Source organism: Ciconia boyciana, chromosome 15 (assembly GCF_034638445.1).
Source record: "Ciconia boyciana chromosome 15, ASM3463844v1, whole genome shotgun sequence".
NCBI lineage: Eukaryota > Metazoa > Chordata > Aves > Ciconiiformes > Ciconiidae > Ciconia > Ciconia boyciana.
The window spans coordinates 1,694,570-1,717,093 of NC_132948.1; the positions used below are offsets into that span (position 1 = coordinate 1,694,570).

At 42.6% G+C, this 22,524-nt stretch overlaps 1 protein-coding gene across 7 annotated transcripts in view; it reads right to left on the bottom strand.

The window, feature by feature from the left end:
* The window catches only part of MTMR3 (myotubularin related protein 3), an 87,036-nt gene extending 64,864 nt beyond the window's left edge, over positions 1-22,172 (bottom strand). For 5 of the 7 annotated variants that reach the window (XM_072879636.1, XM_072879639.1, XM_072879638.1 and 2 more), the window contains exons 1-2: positions 22,013-22,172; positions 21,264-21,307 (exon numbers count right to left, since the gene is read on the bottom strand). The gene's annotated coding sequence lies outside the window, so the exon portion shown is untranslated. Of the gene's footprint in view, positions 1-5,651; positions 5,735-21,263; positions 21,308-22,012 lie in introns of all 7 variants that reach the window. The other 2 variants (XM_072879633.1, XM_072879635.1) reach the window with 2 other exon arrangements.
* Between the last annotated feature and the right edge of the window lie 352 nt (positions 22,173-22,524).

A 22,524-nucleotide genomic window follows, 5' to 3' on the forward strand; every position in this document is an offset into this window, starting at 1 on the left:
TCCTTCAATTTGAAGTACCCTCTGGTAACCAACTTAGTAGCAAAAGCAAGTCTGTACTTACTGAACATGAACTTGAGATATCCATCTTAAACCCACAAGGATAAAATACTCAAGTTGCATTTGCTTAGATTCAAAAGGTAGATCAGGGAAGTTTTGGAAAAAAGTAGATACGACATAAATAAGGAGCAATAAGAGGTTTCGTACTCAAGTTTTGGGTCCTAATTTACTGCTTTGCTCCTTATGAAATTAAATGGCAAAAAACCCTGACCTCAACTGACAACATCTTGTTTCATGACACATAAGCAGGATGAAGCTGCTGACAATGAACGAACACAATACTGAGAAACTCAGTTTGCTCAGGTACTCAAGGATCTCCTTAAAGATCTTATGAGGTGTCAACCTTGGTCAAAGTTCAAACCAAAAAAGGACAGGAATGCCTTTCCTTCCCGTAACTATAAAATAAGAGCTGCCTGCAGTAAAGCTTGCCATCAGGTCCAGGAGGACTGAACTTCACAGAAAGTATTCCTTCTGAAAGAGACTCAAATTCAACACCAGAGATTTCTGTGCTGCTAACAGTCACAGGAACAAGATTCAATATCAAATTACAAAAAGCAGAAGTTACTTCTGCCCCTTTAAGTCCAAACAGGAAAGTATAAAGAACCAAGAGATACACATGCAAAAAAATTCAGAACAATTTGGGTTGAATGGGACAACTGAACATCAGCTAGTGCAAGCCCCTACTTGACAAAGTTCCAATTAGTTCAAGCTGCTTAAAGACTTGTCCTGCCAAGGTTTAATATCTCCAAGCATATTCTTTCTAGACAAGCTGTTCCAATATTAAGGTTGGAATCTTAAACTAAGTTCAGAAAAATACTCAAAGGCAAAGGAAGCCTTCACACTGAGTAAAAACAGGGAGAACAACAAGGGTAAGAATGTTCAGAATACTTAAGTCTACCCCACTTATTGCAAGCCTTTATTTCAAGAGGTTATGCAGTTGGTGTAAAATCCACGCATGAAGACAAATCTAGAAGCAAATGCTCAGAGCTGAGGTGAAAAAGCATTTGCAATTTAGATAAATAACAGCGCACTGGAGGAACAACCTCAGTATTCAGGCCTTGTATTTCTGAAAGGGCTTGCATACAGTTTTGTACATCTAGATTCAAATGCCAAAAAATGGCCAAACACCTTTCATGGATGAAAGATTACATCTTGATGTAGGAAAGCTTACTTGGCAAGCTTAAATTAATCTGTCAACCCAGTACAAGGCCCCAAGGTATGTATGTTTTAATAAAAGTACCACATCTGTGTCATTAGCTTGGAAATACAACATCCCTGCCTGAGTTTCAGGTCCAGCTGACAGAACTGTTTGGAAAGTCTCCCCTGACAGTAGAGGCTTCCAGAATAACCAATGAAATCCATGAAGCAGCACTTACAGCCAAACTTCTGTGTTCAGTCTGAACAACTTAAAGCTTGACATAAACTGAAGATGTTCTTTTTTGCAGTTACCATTACCATGGGTGCTGGAAAAACAGATCTTCCAAGAACAGGTAAGAAACAATGGCCTGTGTTGGTATTTTACTACTTTGCATACAACTGCTCAAGAAGTCAGAGCACTGGTGTGTAAATGCTGCTGTAAGGGAAGACATCCTTGACAGGGCAGGCATGCTTTGGTGATGGATTTTTGGACTAGGAGTTAAGGTTGTTACAGGTAGTTGCACAATAAAGTAAACAAGGGAGGCAAAGCTGACAGTCTGAAACCCATGTATTAATGACACAGCAGATATTTTCACTACTCATACATGCCATGGAAATCAACTTGTAATTGCATCTGAAAATGGAGCATGGAGTGAAGAATTACACATTAGGAAATACAAGCAGTATGATCACCTGTGAAGCTTCAGTTCAGCTTCTCTTGGAATATGTATGATCCATAATCCCCTTCTCCATCCTTTCCTTCCCATAGACCCCCATCCTCACTCAGTGCACTAGGTGGACAACACTTCCTGAACCCAGAACTTTCCATTATATTCATTTTTACTAAACCTTGTAGTCAGTGTTGAGTTCTGATTCAAGTCAATCTTTTTTACACTGCTCATTTTATAGCACCTCTTCTGCTAAAGATCCACAGTGCTTACCAGTTTTCACACTGTCCCATATTGTTAAGTGGTAGTAATGTATTTTTAAAAGGTTGAAAAACTAAGCATAGTAAGAGTTCAAGGCATCAGAAGGATCTTCTAGTTTTGGTCCCCAGAACAGATGTCTAAAGTCTAGTTCTTCCAATACTCCCAATTTTTATAGTATTCTGCTCTGTATTTGGGAAATGCAACTCCGCTAGGTGGGGTCTGAGCTGCAGAGATGAGCACTCGGGCCTGGAGTTGTGTATTTAACACCAAAACCATAATTCTACACACACCTGTAAAAGTTTCCAGTAACTTACTGGCCAGCACCACAATCCACAACAGGGCAGGGACACATCTAATTCTCCAGGATGGCAGCCACCTGACTCACCAGACCACCACCAGAACTTCTTCCCAGATAAAGTCGCTATTCCCTCACCCAGTGCTTCTACAAATACCAGGTAATCTAAGATCTTATTGGGCCACCTGGAAGTTCTGGATTTCTTCAGATGTCCAAGGCTATTGCAGCCTCTCCTTAAAATTATCTCAGTTATTACCTGTGGGGATGAACTACAGATGCCAGTGCATTCACAGCAACAGTCAAAAGCTCAGACAGTTTGTTATGCATTTGGATACCCAATCATCATTCCTCCCACAAACAGCTTATTCTGATTACATTAGTTTATTGGCTCAATTGCACTGCACAGATAAACCTCTTCTGGAGGGAGATGAACTCCCTGGCAAGCCTTCAGAAGAGAACAGTACTCACATTTGGTGTCATAGCTTGATCAACAGACACATTTATTAGGAAGCCCAGGTCATGGACTCGCATTAGAGCTGAAATGAGTCAATGTCCCTAATTCCCCCAGCCTCCTTTAAAATGGGCAGCCCTAAAGCTAGGGGTAGAGTTGTCCAGTTTTATTATTTTGAACATAGTGAAAATCCCTTTGCAAATAAGGTAATCTTTCTCCCCTTTAAAGTTTCCTTGCAGAGTAGCATATGACAAAGCTGTGTACATGAGGGAAGAGTGCACGACACTAACGTTTAAGGGATATTCAAATTTTGCACATGCTTAAGCTACATTAATGCTAAAACTAGAAACCCAACAAGGTTCAACAGGCTCTTGTACCAATTTTTTTTTTTTTTACACAAATCAGGAGCAGCTGTCCTTCACCAAGATGCTTTTCCCTCCATTGCTTTCATTGTTGCAGGTCCCCCAGTTTACTTGTTGGGCTCCCACACCCACCCAGAAGCACTGCAATGCTGGGCTGAGCATCACCTTCCTGTACAGCCATTCAATCAGGTGCAGCCACCACACTAAGACAGACCTTCAGCTGGCTTTGGGCACTAGTTATTTCCCCAACAACTTTAGAAGCAGGCTATTTTATTTAAGACATTAAAGAAAAAGCCATTAAATTAATTTTAAAGTCACTAAGTAACACACCACATGCCACCTGCCTCAGTGAGGCGTCACTGCCATGCTTAAACTTTGTCTGCCATAGCTTTAACTCTTGTTTATCTTATCAAAAGGATGTCAGAAGTCTTATGCAAGTTCACCTCTAACATACTCATCCTCTTAGGAGCCATCAAATGAAATGTGAGTTAATGAATAACACAGTAGGAATTATTTCATTACACCCATGGTGAAAGAGGGCCATCTAATTCTTGGATATGATGTCAGACTTGAGAACCAGCCAGTGAAACTTACTCAGGCTTCCACTGCTCAATCAACTGCTACACCAGTGGTGTTCATAGTGAAAGGCTTGCAGACTGCACTGACAGCTCAAGCACAGCTGCCAGAGCATGAAGCAAAGCTACTCTGATAGCAGCCTTAGGAAAATTAAAGCAGCAGGAGTGAGGAACTGAAGCCTGTCATTTTGCTTCCACAGAAGGGAGGACAGGAGGGGGAGGTTTTTAGCAGCATACGTTTAACACATAGGCCTTGTGCAGGTATGGAAATCAATGCAGTAACAGCATGTCAGCTCTGCACATTTTCTTCTTGCCTTACCTCCACTTTTACAGAGTGTCAACCCCACTCCAAGTTACCACCTGTCTCTGGTACTACCTAAGTCAAACCTGTCTATTGAACTCCATCAGAAACCCAAGACACTCAAAGAGAAGTCTGAAGCGAGGTATAGACCCTTCATCAGACATTGGCAAGCCCGTCTTCTGGCATTCAAGGCTACCTCACTTCCACTTTTAGTTACACTAATGCTTTTCACTATAGAACCTGATGCCTTATGACTTCAAGTAGGTGTTCAGTCCCCTGTGAAAAACACACTCATCTCCTGCTAGTATGGGTAGCAAGGAGGACAACAGCAAGAAAAACTTCCTCAGCCTACCAAAGTCCTCCTTCAGGTCATCAAGACATTTGCCTGCAATAAAAAAACAACTTTAGATTGCCTGAAGAGTTTGTATGTTCAAGACTGTCTAGTTCTGTCAAGGAGACCAGGCAGTTTAAGACCACGTTTAGAGAGATGATAGTTTACTGAAAGTCCCTCCTCACTGATATCAGGACAGCTATGCTAGGCAGTGCCCTTCAGATAGTTTGACTCTTGGGATACATGTTCCTTCCTGTCCGGAACAGCCCTGTACTTTCTTTAAATTATGCAGTCAGGAACAAGCTCAGAGACAAGAAAGCAGCAGACATTTGAACGGTTCATACCAATCCATTACAGAAGGTTGCAAGTATTACTTACCAGGTATTCCCCTATAACAACTTGACTGATGAGGAATAAACTAGTACACAAGCAAGCTAAAAACCTAAGTAAAAGGAAAAAACAGAAAGCCTGGGAGACCAAAGCTAGAAGATGGACTTCTCAGGCAGATGGAAAAACAGAACCATCTTCCTCACATGTCATACCCAATGAAAGAGCCCAACACGAGCTTTGCAGGCAGCTTTCTCTACATGGACTGCAGAAACTGAGATGCGTTCTCTTTTGGAGTCAGATTTTCCCATAACTGAACAGCCAGCCATTACTGAGTTTGCATAACACTTCAAAAGCAAAGAATAATTGTACTATACTCCAAACCATACTGAAAGAAACACTACCTTCAAGCCTAGCATGTGCTGTTCTGTCATTCTCACATGAGAGTGCACATGCAAGATGTATTCATATTCAAGTCCTGGCGTCACAATTACTCTGTCAAGACTGCAATGCTGAAGTATATTTAGAATGGTTCTGTTAATACAATAGCTAGCTTCCATAATGCCATTAAGGTATCCTGGACTCTAAAACCACTATTGTTTTATAGGCATTCATCTTAAAGTCTTCAATAATTGCTCAAAATACCTATATTTAAGAGACAATACTCATCCCATGGCAGTACCTGTAAAATTGCTAGAAAATTCAGTAAGATAAACTATCAGAAGTTGGCTTTGGGCCAAGTTTCTATTATACTAGAAGCTTCTGAACTGGTTACCAGTGAACAGCATCTCCCTGCACGTGAAGAGCATCTGTGTGCAGCTGCTGCCTGAGCCTTTGAGTCATCATCTCCCCACAGGCACTTACTGCCAAGCCTTGAGGTGCTTACCCAGCAGGTAGTGCCCATCCACCCATCAGCTGATCAGCAGAGCATACAGCTGCACTTCAGCCTACAGAGCTGGAAACCTGTGCCTAAAGGTAAGCACAATAATACAGAGTGAGGTAAGAAACAAGTTTGAGACAGTATGCAATCTAAGGGGATAATGGGATAGAACCGATGCCCTCTGTTAAGGCTTCCAGCCTCACAAGTATTATGACTTGTACGTTGATACTGCTTTAAGTTTAATCACATGCTTATGTTCCCCATTGAGTCAGAGCTGTCTGTCCTTACATAAGACATCAAAACAAAGTTCTTCAGAACTTTTCAGTGGGGTCTTAAGAGGCTGTATCTATACTGTTTCTACAGCAGCGTTGGTTAACCAAGTCTTCATGCCAAGCAAACTGCCAAAGCCATCTGCAGCCAAGAGAGATTAATCTTTACTGGAAGCATCCTTAGTGCCATGTCCACACCACCTGTACCCAAAAACTGCCCTACAGACCTGAAGTAAGGTTCTTCTCACCTAAAGCCAGATTTTGTGTATGACCTTGTCTTTTTAAAATGCCCACACTCTATCACCTAGTGAGCAGTTCTTACCTATTTTGGACACCCCCTTCAGCAGACAGACCACACTTGATTCAGCTGTGTGGTTTGGTGGGAGGACAGGACAGCAACATCCAAGTGTCCTTAACTCTGCAGTTTCCAGCTTAAAAACATCTAGACAGACTCACTAGAAGGAAGTAAATGTCATCTGGACTGTCTGTGGAAGCATCAGTGCACACCGCATTCTTTGGTGTTCAAATGCAAAGGACAGGCAGCTCACTGGACATTCCCTGTACTCACACAAAGAGCTGTTATCCTCAACAGCTGTAAAGCCGCAACAATTCTTCCTACACACCCCAAGCTTTTTGCTAGCATTAAGTAGCTGCCTAAGTGAGAGTCAGTTATAAAGTCGTTCTATCACCACCACTACTTTCTCAAAGCTTAAAAATTAAATCAAGTATTCCACTACTGGAATTTTCATTACCAGGAAGTTGCAATAATGCTTATTGCATTATGGTTATTGGTTTGTTCTCCCAATATGAGAACTCATCAGTTCAATGCTTTGAGTTAATTATTATTGCTTAACTAAGGCCAATGCAAACAGAAACCCGAAAAGCATGAAATAAACAGTAGGAAACCAAGCTCAACTACTTAAAGATAAACTGAATACTTCATGATTGCCTGCAAGTGTCAGGGAAATTCTCACACAGCTCTAATATGCATGAGAAATTTAAAGCCCTGATGATTAGAGCTTCAGAAAATGGCCACATGAAAATTATACAGCAAGGTAAAGACTCAGACTTTTTACTGTGTCTAGACATGCGATGAAGAAAGGTTTATCATAACATATAAGAAAAAAACTAGAACCTGGATGCAGTATTTCCAGGATATTCTGTCAGACTTCAACTGTCTCGGCAATAAAGCATAAATAAGCATGAATGATTCTCTGGAGAGTCCACCAAAACCCCAGAGATACTCAGAGAACTCTGGTTCTCTAGAGCTTCTTCTGCACTGATCAAGAAGTACCTTCAGTCATACTCTTCTCTCATTCGACTGAGGGAAAGGAGATACAGCATCAATGATTTGATGGAAGGCAGCAGTAAGATTCAGCCTGGGCACAGCCTTATTTTACAGAAGGGCTACCAGTCACCAGAGAAGTTTCACTGACATATGCTGATGAGGTTGAACTTGGAACTGTTCAAACAAGTACCTCATTTGAAATTGCTAGTATGAGATGTTCAACCTATAGATGAAAGCCTTTGAACTTAGACAGTGGAAGTGACTTCTACAAACCAATGTGCTTCACTCAGCAGGAGCAGCATGCTAAGACAATGAGTGAATAGACAACTAGAAAGAGCAATTCAAGTGTCAGTCTTCCTGAGAATAGCCAGGACAAAGTGCTTTTTGTTTCTACCCTTGAGGTCTTGACAACTCAGAAATAGATTAAATGTGCTAGCAGACTAGCTTCTACCTCACTGCTACACGATCCAATACTCTGAAGCAACTTACACCAGAGCAAACACAGCAACACATATGTTCTGTTTTCCTTGTAAGAAGTTTGAAGCAAATCATGCCTTTTCAGCATTATAGTAAGCTGACAGGTTATCATTTTGCTTATAGTCAAGATAAAATAAAACCTGATAAATAAGAGCTGGAGGTCCTAACTCTGTAAGTATTAAACAACATCAATAAAATTTAAGTCGTTAGAACCAGGAGGAATACCTGCTTGAGTACAGTTACCAATGAAGGCTTTATTACCTCTAGGAACAAGCTCTGAAACACACACATTTGTTTTGTACATTTTTCATTTAACCTTGCCAAGTTCACCAGCATCATTTTTTGCAGCTCAGTGACAAAAACAGAGTTACTGAATAACTTTCCAGTATGAAGTTTCAGTGCATTAGTTCTCACTCTTGAGTTAAATACATAGCCACCTTAACATCCACAAACCCAATAACCCACTATTCCATAACCTACAAGGACTAAGCACATTTTATCTGTGGAAAACACATGAGCATTTATCAAGTAACATATCAAATCTTACCACAAATACTAAACAAAAACCAGCAAGTCAACTGTTTCAGTTAAAAATTAATAAAATAGTTCTGAGAAAAAGGAATGCATCTGCTTCCACTTCCTGCATAAATCTCAAGTACAACTCAAGTAGTGCCACAGGTACACAACCCAGTGCCAGACAGCAGAGGCAAACCCTAGGAGAGCTGTGTGTTCTGCAGGTGACGCTTTCAAACTCAGTTTGAGATGTGGAACAGTTTCAGGAGTTGCATTTTTGAGGGGAAATTTGAAATCAGTAGTAATGGCTACCCTTTCAGCATTTAGGCCTTCCTGTACTGGAATTTCAACCCAACACCCCAGTGCCCTAAGGCAGACAGTATCCTTAGCTCCAGGGTCACATGGTCTGCAAAGCAGCCCAATTACTCTGTACCTATCCTAGACTACAGCATCCTAGCAGCACTCAACCTAGTGAAGGCTGTTGTAAGCCCACAACTTTAGGATAGGGACCATTTTACCTACCGAAGCAAAATAAAGCACTGCAGAAGCACTTGTTAAATGCTTTACTTGCAGCAATCCTGGTCTAGGAGCACTGTATTAAAAAACCCCCTTTGGAGTCTATCAGTCTAGTCACAGTGAACATGGCACCAAGGCCGCAAGCTAAACTCCGAAGATGCAATGGGCTGACACAACACAAACAAAGGTTAAGTTGCAGATTTCTGCCTCAAATCTGTCTGCAAGGAACACTGTGTCACTTGTGACAAGGAGTTAAAATACTGGAAGGAAGAGAAAGAACCACATTTGAGTGGTGATGAACTTAACTCACCTTAACTCCCGTTCCACCAGTTCATCCTCCACCAGGATGAACAACATTTCTGTGAAAACTTTACACCAAGCTACCTCAAAACACTAAAAAAGGATATAATTCAAGCCTACTGTTTTACACAAAAAAATCTGCTACTTATCCCTTCAAAATTTCAGTGAGGCTTGAAAGTCGGGCAAACCTAACTAGAGAAATTAGAAGACTTATTCCTTACTTCAGAACTGAAGCCTTCAGACCCTTCCATTCAACCTACTTCATCATCAAGCACTTCATTTTTAAGATATCCCACATACCCAGTATGTTATAGTATTCCCCCAGCCTAGTTTGTTTAGATAGACATTAGTAAGGACTTTTCTCTATTCCTCCCTAAAAAGAAAGCCTGTAAAATTGACATCAGATACAATATAAAATACATCACTTCCAAGATAAAGCTGAAGTTAGACACTCTTCATCTCAGAAGTATTTGGACAGATCTTCAGGATTTCACAGGCAAAAACTCACTGGCAGACCAACTCCTAAATCCTAATTTAGAAGTTCAACACTGTACGTAAACAAAACTGAAGAATGAAAAAGGTGTAATTAGATCAGCACAGCTGTTTGTTTGCTACAGGTCACATCTACTTCTTTCTGTTAAAGGACAAACTTACCTACCCAGTAAGTTGAGTGACACACACCTTGGTATTTAAATAACCAAGATCTAGAGATGTAGTACATAGGTGACTAAGTAGGAGCTAACTCTTTAAATAAATGCAGGTTTTAACAGGATAAATTCCTATTCTATACTTAGAGTTTAAAGGTTACAAAAGCTCTGTGTTGGAGGAACAGATCAGCAGCAGGCAACAAGCTTTTTGTAAGATGGCAGAGTTGCTCTGAATTCCATTAGAGGCTGAGCTGTCACGCACACAGCACGATCTATGGATTCCCAGCTTCACAAAAAGAGTCACAACTTTCTCTTCCACATTCTTATATGCAATAAACTATCAGTATGTAGTTTAAACTCTGAGCTCTGGTTAAAGTGTTATTAAAAAAATATCAAAGTAACCAAGTCATCAGCATGATTTTTGAGGGGTTACAGGTAAAGCAGCTCTGCAGAAGTCAGCTAACAAGCAGCAGATTCTTCAGACAAGTTTCAAGCCATCATATTTGTTTCAACATGTACAAACTCTGCTAAGTCAAGACTTTCAACAATACTTAGCATAAAGTCACCTAGGGGAGAATACAATGGCAAAGCCTGACTAATTGCTATTGAAATACAGCGCTGATTGTGTTTTCTTTTGCAAACATGATGGATGCACCGAGTTGTTTTACCACAATTGATCTTCATTCAGCTGAACAAGCCTTCTCTGAATTGGCCCTAGGGCATTCCTTCAACTTTTGCATTTTAGTTAGCTACAAATAGTTAAGCAGATCTTAAGAACACCAACCCCACACAGGGGCCCTATTCTTCCTCCTAAGTTTTCCAGAGTCAAACAGGAGGCTTGAAGTTCTAGAAAACAGGTGCTACAACACTGGTTTAAAGTTTACTGTTCATCAATTCATGAAAGTTCAAAAGCTGACCTTTTACAAGCAGTAAAAAACCCCAGCTGGCTACATCTGCAACTGCACCACAAATGTGCTTCACAGCCACATCTTCAGACTCCTAAAAAATCTTTCCAGCAATAAAACCACAGAGACTCACCAACCTACCTAAACAGACTTGAGTATTCTCTGCACCTGCAGAAGCAGCTACCATGCTCCAAACCCAGTCTGGAAATTCAAACTAGCTCTAGGAATTCTTTAATTGTCTTGGCAAGAGTCAGTATAGAAGTTGTGGAGTTTAAGCACATAAATTAGTTTTTGGAGGGGTTTTTTGGCATTAGGCCTTTCTTTAAACTGTAAGCTTAACTGGATTCTCCCCAGCCCACCTGCTTGCTTCTAATATGGTAATTCTTGCACAAAAAACTTAAGTCCCTTCTTGCCCTTTTCATGATAAAAGTCATTTAAGACCAATTCCTTTTGACAAGGCATGTTTTAACTTATCACTCCTTGCCTTTGGTAAGTGAAGTCAGTTTAGCTCAATAACAAATATTACTGAATCTGCAGCATATTTTTAGAAAGATTATTTTTTTAACCAGTACACTGCTTGGGCTGCTAGGATCAACACATGGTAGCAAGTGTTCATGATGAGACTAGAGACTGAATTTTGTTGGAGGGACCAGAAAAACCCCTAACAGTTGTTATAAATACTTAGAAATTGAAAGGAGACAAGGTAGATTAAGTCATATTGCAATTTTGGGGCCCTTGAAATATGTTCAAGTACATGAGGCTTTGCCCTAGTAGACCTCCAATTTGAATGACAAACAATTTGGGTCTAGGAGCAAGAAGTATGCTAGAAGCAGTAAAGGAACTGCATTCAGCAAGGGCTGGCCAGATAATCCCCACCTCTATGTGAGCAGTGGTCTGGTCTCAGGCAGTTGTACATACCGCTAAGACAGTTTAGAAAGCTGGACAAATAACTTGAAATAGTAATGTTTAGAAAAATAAGCTACAGGGCACAGCAGCATGCAACTTACTCTTCAGTGAGCCTGCCAAACTGTTTCTTCCCCAACCAGAACAAATCAAGTTGTCTTATGCAAGAGGAAAAGTCTTCATACCTTAGTGCTGAATGAGAACATGGCGGTCTAAGGAATGATGCAATAGCACTATTAAAATTAATAGGACTGCTCTCTGGGTGTGACCCTCAAAGGACAGGAGCACCTAAACTTGTACATTATACAAACCCCTTATTAAAAAACTAGTCTTAAAAAATGAAAGCAAGAAATACCTCTTATTGTCCTTGTTATACCAATCTTACACTTGTCAAATCAAGCAAAATCCTTCCATCCTTTGTCCACAACTCCCCAGGCTGAGTCCTCCACATGAACACCACACCCACCCAGCACAGTGACAGTAATGAACCTAACCACCCTCTGCAGGGAAGCATCATATCAAGCAGGTTTCAAGATTGCTTCCTACTCCAAGTTGATTACAACAGCAGGTTTGGCATTTTTTCTCTCAGTGAATTACTACAGAATTCCCATCCTTAGACCCTTCCACTGTTAGGTTATCGCCAGCCTTTCACAAGTTCATACGAAGAAGTGCCTATGTGATAAAAATATTGCAGAGGAGTTAGAATGACCTAGCAATTGAAAGCTAGACAGCTCTTAAACTAGCCTATCAGTCAACACTTGAAAAGCAAAAGATAATTTGCCTGGAGTAATGAGCTAAGTATAGAGCCACCAGGACTAGAGCTCCCCAATTATTTCTGCATTTCTTTCAATGCAAGTCAAACAGCTTGGGAAGAAGCAGGCTTCAGCTCCTGGCAGAATCAGTTACTGAAGCTACTCTAAGCAAAGCAACAGTGATTTAACATACCAAACTCTGCAAAAGCAGCACCAAGAGTCAAGATCAGCATCTTCTAAATCACTGGAGGTTTTTTACCATCCTTCAGTTCATTACCATATTTCAGCATTTTAGAGAATCCTATTCTATTTTAGAAAACCCAACAACATACTCATCTAGTCCTCTCACTAGATCAGTGTTCAGCAGTTACCCTCATCAAGTATCAGCATTCAGCCTGTCATTTAAAAGCTAAAATTCCAGTTTGACCTGGGGAAGACATTTTGGTTCCAGCTACTAAAGCTTGCAGAACTGAAGGGGGGAAGAGCATGACAGTGACCAGGCATGTTGGTACCATTATGCAGCCATACAAGAAGCTACTATTTTCTGAAATTATCTGTTAATGAATATTTATTATTCTTTTACTTTAACAAGGGTTTATGAGTATTACTTATACAGCTATAGATCCACTGATGTTCCCTATGGTCACAGATTCTGAAAGAAGGACCTGTGATTAGCTGTACCACCACAGTTGTCCTGCGAGGAAGTTCCCGTGGGAGCACCCTAACACATGGTTTGAGCATTTGTACATATACTGAACATATAGGTACATTATCAGTATATTGAAGCTGTAGTCCTTTTTATCATGAACTAGTTTTAGAGCAGAAATCTGACCTCCTTACTTAGAAGTCTGACCAGATGCTTCCCCTTGGTTTTGCCAGAATATGACCCAACAACAAAATATTAAACTCTTAGATATGGATCTCCAAAACTGAAAATTTCCACGTGGCTTCTCTCTGCAGGCCCAATTTACTCATCTGTTATGTACAGGGATGCTCTGCAGCAGTGAAGTACACTAACCAAACACCTCCAAATCATGTGATACTCATGCTTGAGTCTGAAGGGATTAAAAGATTCCAGTCCAGAGCAAAAGAAAACAAGCAAGCTATTGTATTTTGCATTAGAAAACAACTATGCCTTGACCATAATCCATTAGCCAAACCTACAAGGAAAGCCTAGCAGACCTCAAAATATTTACCTTGTTCCATCTTCCTCCTTTTTCCTCAGAGAGTTCAGATTTTCCCAAAGTGCAAAAAGGTGCATTCTTTTGGAAGTTACTCAAAGAAAGGTTCACTGAACATAGACAAAGATGATAATTTAATTATAATGGGTATCCAACCAGAATATAATGCCCTGTTCACAGCAAATTCCTGCTACCAGCAGTGAGAGAAAATTAAGAACCTGAATTCTCAAATGTACTCATGACTAGTATGTCCACCAATCACCATACAATTAAAGAACAGGAACACTTAATTGTAAAGATGAACACTTGTTTGATAAGGATTAGTCATTAATTTGATAAAAAGCTTACCCACTCTCAAAAAAACATGCACAGTGCTTAGATGAAAAGAAGTAAAAGGTCTGCAGGCAGAGGCAATAAACTTGCACATTTACATTAAGTACACTTCACTTGCTTTCAGCTTCCATTTATTAGAGGAAAATAATCAAAATAACCTAGAAATGCAATCTGCTTAGACTCTTTAGTCAGGTTTCTTGGATCAAAAGTTCAGCAATGCCTACATTACACTAACATATTTGTTCTCAGAAGTGAAAAAAGGAAATCAGGAAAACTCAAATAGAACAATAAAAGCAAAGCTATCAGCTCACACTTACAAAAGGCGTTTCTACTCTAGTCAGACCATAGCAAGCTTTCTTGACAGCAGAATGGATAGAGCAGTCCTCACATTAATTTTCAAGCAAAGTTGCTCTGCAATATGGCAAGTGAGCTTTCTTCTCATAGCTTCTCATCTTGGATCACCTGTTCTTTGTCAGGAGATAGACAAGTATTTTAAAAGCCTGAACTTTAGGAGAACCCACAGAACAGTAAAAGTCAGCTTTGATAACAGTAGTTTTGAAAGTTAGAGAAGACATTGAGGGCTGGAAGTAAGTAAAACAGGACAGTTTTCAGCTGCAACAAATCCAGAACTAGGTCTGAAAAGGTCTCCAAGCAAACACCCTATCAAGGAGGCAACAAACAGTATAATTACAAACAGCAGAACTTCACAGCATCTCATTTTATCTCAGGCTTAAGTTTCAATGATAGCAATTACAAGCTTACAGATAGCAATGCAATAAGCAAAGCTTTCACAGGTACACATTTAGGTCAATTATGGCTACAAGAGATGAAATCAGCCACAGCAACTAGCTTACTCCCTTTCCTGATCTACTTGCAGAGACAACAAGGGGAGACAGCCTGCAGGTTCCCTTCTAACGACCAGATAGGAAATTCCAGGGAAACACTTTCCACCAGTTCCAAACCTAGCTGCAATCACTTCCATGACTCATTTTGAAAGCACACAGTAGTAGCATAAGAGTGATATGACAGAGCTTAATACTAGATCAACTAGTAGACTGGATCATTCTAACATCTTCTGTAGAACAAGACTGAGGCTTCACTTCCAAAGTACTGAAAGTTATCTTACCCATGTAACATCTACTGTAAGATGTTAAAGGTATTAAGACTCCACAGTCATAAGGAGTTCCAGTGTTACAGTAGGTGCAAATAAATTGTTCCTAACCTCTCTGGGTGCTCAGTCTTTGTTACTACTTCTTTAATTCAGCCTTCAGTTTCACTCACTTTCAACTACATTTTCTAGCAACTAACTGAAATAAAAATTCTAGTGGTCTACCCTTGACCTATGAGGTGCTAAACTCCACGTGACAAAGACTCAAGGAAAGATCTGGTTTTCCATCTATTTTCTGAAATCCTGCCACCAGCTGTACAGAATCCCCCAAAAAAATAAGAATCCTACTTGTGCAGAACAGTTGAACCACAGAGAACCTGAGGAGTCATACTCACAGGACTCAGAAGGCTTGTGATCCACATCACCCCTACATAAAAGGCTGCTCAAAGGGTCAAGCCGGGGAGATTGCAAAAGCAACACACCCTGCAGGCGAGCCCTGCCTTCACTCTGCTCTCCAAGGGTGGTCAGAAAGCCAACCAAGTGCATCTTGTCTTCAGACTCAATTTCAACCTACGCCTTTCAGCATGCAGACAGGCATTTCCATCCTCTCCTTACACAGGCAGCTGGGAGCAGTTGCCCCCAGGCACTGTGAGAAAGCAGCACTACAGAAAACAGTTTCATTCTGTCAAGAGCCTGCCTCTTCCCAGTCAATACAGGAGTCAAAACCTTCTTTTAAGGGCATAAGGAAAGAGAAACTATTTTTATTTCTTCCTGAAGCTCAGTCCTTTCAGGTAACACTACAGAATTAATGCTTTGATTATAGCCCTGGTTTCTAGTCCGAAAGCTGAGAAGGCCCACAACAGGGCAACAGAAAACTGTTCTAACAGTGTTTCTATAAATAATGTCTATACCAATGCATAAATCTCTGGTATCAGAAAGAAAAACTACAAAGACTTGATTATGGCAGTGCAGCAGTCTTCCTCCACAAATTCAACTCAAAGTGCATTACTTCCGCCATACTGACTATATATTCTAGGAACTAAACCTTGTAGAATACCAGAAAAATCAAAAATACTTAAAGAGACTCAGACCTGGATGCACAAGAGACCTCATCATACAGACAGGCACCCTAGCTAGAGATCGCCATTTCAAGCTATTTTGTTTTCAGAAATCTCAGTTAAAGCATGATGCGTAACTTTTCACTGGTTTTCCCTGAGGAAAGCCATTCCATGCTCTTAAAATAGGGTGAGAAAGACCACAAACAAGAGAGCATTTAGTAGAAGTCTTATCCATGGGGATAGTGTACTCACCACATGGGAGAAGCACATACAGGTAGTAAGTTACTTTGACAATGTTGTTTCCTTGAAAAGCAGGAAGCTAAGATTAAAGTGAAAAGTATTTTCCAATTCTTTTTCCCAGTAAAGGCTAAACAAAGTAGGACCTGAGAGGGTAGATCCTGCACATCTGCTAGAGATAGCACCAGTAAAGAATAACTTTAGCTCTGAAATCAAGCCAATATAAAAAACACAGCTCAAGATACCCAACATTCCCTAAGTATGTTTAGCCTTGGGTTTACTAGATGTCTGCAGAACTGCCCCAGCTCAAGAAACCAAGTACCTAAATCCTGCTTCTACCTCACAGGATCTAATAGGTGTGCTGGTCAGCCCAAGCCTTCTCAGGAACCTAATCCAGCAGGCAGAAAAGCACATTTAAATCGAATCTTCCTGTAACCAAGTTAAAATGCAATCACAGCTTCTTATTTTAAAGTTCTGCCAGAAGATAAAAAAAGACAGTACTGTAAAAGGTTTAACATTCATGTGCTTGCCCATGAAGCAGAAGAGCTTTCTAGCTCCCTTCACACTGGAGGCTTCCACTTACTCTCCCCAGAAGTACGCACCAGCCACTACACCAAAGGAGACTCTGCAGAGAAGCCCTATCCAACCCTATGGAAACTGTCACTCCACAGAAAATGCAGGAGTGGTTGGACTAAAATCAAATGGAAGGGAGCACAGAACATACAGCTTTAGATCAATATACAGGACAGGAAGGAAGACAGTTAAATATCAAAGTTCAATTACCAGAACAAGTCTTTCCTACACAGATATTCACTGTCTTCTAGGCCATGTTCAGGAAGTTCAGAGGCCCATGGCAGCCTGCCTTGGCATCCAGTCTCAGAAGCTCAAACATTTGAACATGCCCTGTCACAGCTCTCACTACAAGAACACACCCCAGTCAGGGCAGTGGTCTCCTCTGACTGCCCTTCCAAACACCCAGCTCCTCCTAAGGAGCCACAGACTAACACCAGGTTTCTGATTTAATTCTAGCTTCAAGCCAATTCCATCAGTGACAGGACAATTTTCCATGCTAAGCTCAGGCTTCGAAGCTAGTACCAGTTCTAATGCTTCACAAGATACATAATAGCTGAAAATCCTGAAGTTGGCCACTACCATGCTACACACTGGAGAGTAACTCAAAGAACTGATATCACAAAAGTCAGTAAAAGCACCATCTAGATGAACATCTCAGGTGAAAGCTGTCAACAGCATAGCCAACTTCATTTTTGTTGTAGCTAGTTAGTCCATCAAAGTGAACACTGAAAATGACAGCAAGGTGGGCTGAGCAAGGCAAAAGACAACTTGCTTTGCCTTCTAAGGCTTGTTTTTTCTGATGTTCTGTCCACTTTCAACTAACACTGAACTACAAAGTTATATTTTGAAGTATTTGCAATTCATTATTTGTTTAATTTCTCAAAAAAGGGGGTTTAATACTAAAGATCTAGCAGCATGTGTTATTGAGGACACTATTTAAGCTATCATTTCATTACTGGCATGACTAGTAGCAAGTACAACAGTCTGCCCCCAAAACATCCTATCAGTGCTGCTTTACAGCTTTTTGCTTCATTCCTAGTCAAGAGGAAAAATAACAGACTAATTTCTCTAAAATTAAGTTCCACTAGAATCTTGTTCAAAGTATTAACTTTTTCAAGAAGTGGTAACACCACGACACAGCAGCTTGTACAAGTTTAGTTGCAATATCACCTAACAAAGGCCATCCAGCCTCAAGTCTTCTGAAATCCAACTCTCCCAAGGAAGGGTAAGAACCACCTATTTAGGCAGTTGTGTTCAGGCTCTGGGGTTGGTTTTTTTTTCTCCTTATCAGAGTTCGGAAGAGTTCCACCACCTAAATCATAGCTATTGCAATGTCATTAGTTGCTTCACTCATGCATATATACACAAATACAAATTTCAGAAAAACTTCAAACTGGATCATACCAAGCTTACTTTGTTGCAACTGTTTTCAGCATTAACACCCATGAGGAGGAGCAATGCCTCAGTAGTATTCGATTGCCCCCCAGTAAGATCTACAGAGCATACCTCCAGTTAACCACTTACGTCACGGTCACATTCACATGTCAAACCAACTGCTGCTTTCTAAACTTTAGATTAATATTCTCAGTCAGAGGTGTTTCAGAAGATGCACCAAAGCTAGGTATCAGCAACTGTATTTTAAGTTAAGCCTTTAAAAACAGTGCTTTTTGATGGACTTCAATGACTCCAGAAATAGCTTATCCATTTCAGTTAACATTCCAGAAAGCCTTCTGCTGTGCTTTTCTTCCCCAGCTCACTTCACATGGTGTGGAGCTGCAGTTCTAACACACTTCTAGGCCCATATTGCTACTTACTGAAGGCGAACAGAGCACCTTTAGCTCAGAGCAACACAATCCAGACACTTCATAACAGACTAGAGGCAGAAGATACCACTGGTTTCAACAAAATAATGCCACACTTCTTCCCTGCTACTACAGGCTGCTCTTCCCTCTAGCTCTGGCAGCTAAGACCAACTTGAGGCCTTCCTTATGGGATAAAACATTACCTCCCAGAATCACTACAGCCAGCCGGCCTTCACCTCCTCTACACCACTACCAGAAACTATTAAACAGATGAGGGGAAGAACAGGTCTGGGCTACTCATGCTCTAGCTTACAATTAGATTTCTATGATACTGAGTACATTCTGTCAGTCCTTCTCAACTGTTCAGCTCAAAGCAAGGGGACAAAGTCTTGGCTGTTTGTCATCAACTACGTTCCGAATAAGGACAGTTGACACCGAACAATGCTGTAGTTTGTGACTTTTGCCCATCCCACAAGCAGCAGACACAAGAAGCTGACAGGCATGCAAGTCAATACACATCTGGATACAGCAATCCTGCACCATTCAGGATTAACGCATCCAAGGTGGAAGTCGTAATGCACTAGGAGTTGAGGTCTTCAGTTCTTTACCGGGCATAGCAAGCCTCAGTAAAAAGTCAGTATTTCAAATTCCTGAATTAGCACCAACTTCACTTTTAGGTTCTTCATGCAAGCCACTTAATCACCCTGAAATTTTGAAGCACCACAAAGATAAATAAATAGTTATCTTTTAACAATCCAGTTAATTCACAAGAATTACAGCATGAATTGAGTGCTAGGCATATTCCTAAAGTTTTCCCAACAGCACTGGGAAGTTATGGCACCAATATCTAGAAGAAGGGTGGCATTACAAATCATGAAGCTCATTTCTCAGAGTTAAAACCCATATGGGATCTAACAGGCAGATCTTTACACCACCAGCTACTCAAGCTAGAGACAAATGCAGAACAGTTGCACATTACAGCTTAGACAATTTAGTGCTTAGAAGCTTATTTTGAATGAAACATAACTTATTTACTGTGATTCAGCCAATGAAAGCAACTATGAAATAAGTGCATATTTAAGTATCTGGACTTTTCATTCTAATTTACAATATTTGATAAGCACTAGTGCACTATTTGGAGTCACATGCTCTGGAAGACACTGCCGATATCAAGTAGAAGAGTCCTATCTCATTATATCCAGTTACGCATCCCAGTAGGAAACTACCAGAGCAGGAACAGCCACCACATCCCTTTGATCTCTGCAAGTGAAAAGATCGCAAACTTTGTGCTGGATGCTAACCCAGTTCCTCCAATTCACTCCATGAAGACAATTCCTTCTTCCTTGCTACAGCAGACTTGTCAGGCTTCTGCCCGTTACTCCAGCAGCCTAACAATACCCTTCTCCTTAAGTTACTCCTTTTTTACGGGTTAATTGCCAGCAAAGTACTGCATAGCCACGTTCCTCCTACTCTTGAAAGACTGACAACTACTTCTCTCCACCATCCTGGGTTGCATGTAGGTGGAATGAGATCTGAGATAAAATATTATCTCCTCTATCTTCAGAAGCTTGGCATGCTCCATTTCCATCTCCTCCAGCTGTGGATGGCCATTTTTATAGAAAAAAAAGAGAGTTTATCAAGCTGACCTATTCCTTGGTATCATTTGTGGGTTGCATAGCATATTACTTAAGCAGGCTAATATTGATATTTTAATAATTTCTAGTGCAGACAGTTAATGTAATGGATATTAACAGTATCCTGTTAGGATAGGTAGCCATAACACTGCCAGTAAGAGAACTAAGCTTGATTCTCAATATATCACTCCTATAATTTGAAGCAGGACAAGAGCACCTTTTAGTGCAATCACTCAAAAAACCACCACTGCTCATTGTTATTCTTTCTGCACATTTGCCTCTGCCCAAACTCCAGAGCAGGCACACACAAACACTTGTCACTGAAGCATTTTATAATCCCCTGCCCCACCTTTACTTATCCGCAGAAAGTTTCAACGCTTACAGTTCACAGTATTTCCTGTACTATGAAAGAAAGCACTTTTTCTATCTTCCAAAACCACTGTGATCAGTAACAGCTGAAGCAATGCAGATATCAGATGTCAGCCTCCTCCCCTCAAGTTATCTACAAGCACTCCAACATAAAAACTCCTTCACCTACACCAAAAAAGTTAATTTTCATATACTACAGCACATGCTTTAATAACAGACAAAAGGCACCTCAGCTCTTTAACTAAGGCTTAGAGCATGACAGGTATTACAAGAAACCTGCCATAGTTCCTTCAGTCACACTACCATCCCTTCCCAATGGACTCGTTCAGGTGTATTTAAACCCAGGTGTATACCTTTATATTCACCATAAAGCCAAGCTGTACCTCTACACTCAGCACTACCTGACATGATTCACAGACAAGCTCTTTTCTTCTAAAAGAAAGCCTTATTGCACATGGTTGCATGGGCTCACCACACAAGAAAACAAACAGGTGAAGCACACAGGAGAAGAATGACTATCAGACTTGAAGTCTGCAAGAGCTACAAGCTCATACCCAGCCTTCCCCCCAGTGAGGGAAGTGCACATGAAGAGGAAAGAAATCGGTTTCCTGTACAGAAAGAGGTAAAGGAACACGAGGTCTCATCTGCTGATAAAACAACATTCCCTAAAAGAGCAAACAGAAGAGGGAACAACTTCAATGCAAAAACTTGAACTCCATATTGGGGGGAACGGGGCAGCAAAACACTACTTACCAGAGAAGGGCAACATCTGCTCAGATCCCATCAAAAGAATAGGACTGTTAAAAGGAACACGGGAAGAGGCACAATTAAAGCCCCAACACTGTGTAAAATTAAAGCCTTAACAAGTCCCGCTTATAAAAGGAATGGGAATTTTGGCCCCATGCACAAGGGCAGTTGAACACAACTGACACCGCGGCCAAAGCAGCAGGAGAAACCGAGCACGGGACCACCGCTGCCAGCGGCGTGAGGCGATCCCTCAGCTCGGCTTCGCGGGCAACAGGGAGACAGCCACCCCCGCGGGACGGGCAGGGAGGCGGCTGGCGCCAGGTGAGGCCCACCGGCCACGGCCACCAGCGGCGGCCAGCCCACCCTCGCCGGTCCGCGCCGCCCGGCAGCCCAAGCCCCACAGCGAAGGGACGCGCCGTCACCCCGCGGCAGGCCCATGGACGCGCCGCCGCCCGGGACGGCATCCCTGCCTGCCCGGGGAGGAGGCCGCCGCCACCCCCGGCCGCGGTGCCGGGCGAGCGCCTCAGCCCGCCGCCTCCTCCCGCGGCGGCCCCGGCCGAGCAGAGCGGAGCAGAGGGAGCCGGCGCCGGGTCCCCGCCGCTGCCCCTCGCCCCGCGGGCCGAGGGGGCGTGCCGGGCCCGCAGCCCCGCAGCTGACAGCCCGGCCGCCCTCCTCCTCCAGGCCCCGGCCCGGCAGGCCGGCCCACCCCCCCGCAAGACGCCGGGCGAGCCCGGACGCCCCCGCCGGCTCCTTACCGCGGGGCAGGGCATGGCGCGGAGCCCCCACACCCCCTCCCGGGGCGCGGCCTCCTGCCTGGGCCGGGGTCGCTGGGCTCCTGGCTGCCTCCACCGCCTCTCACAGCCACAACAACATGGCGGCCGCACGGGACGCGGGCACGGCGGAGCCAGGCGCGCTCCCGCCGCCGCCTCCTCCTCCCCTCCCTCCTCCGCGGGGCGGGGCCGAGCGCGCGCCGTTCCCGCCCTCCGCGGCCCAGCCACCGCCCTGAGGGGGGCCCGGCCCCCCCTCGCCCCGCTCTGCGGGGGCGGCGCGGCGGGCGGCGCCGCTCCCCTCAGGAGGCGGGCGGGCGGCCGGAGCCACGGCCATCCCCAGAGCCCAGCAGCTGCTCCCCCTCAGCAGGTGAAGCTGCCTTCCCCTTCTTCCTTTTAAGCACCCTGCGAGGGTGCTTAACCGCCCGCAGCTGGCTGAGGCCGGCCTCGGCCTGGCCCTCGGCAGCCCAGAGCCGCGCTGGGGCAGGAGGTGCGATGCG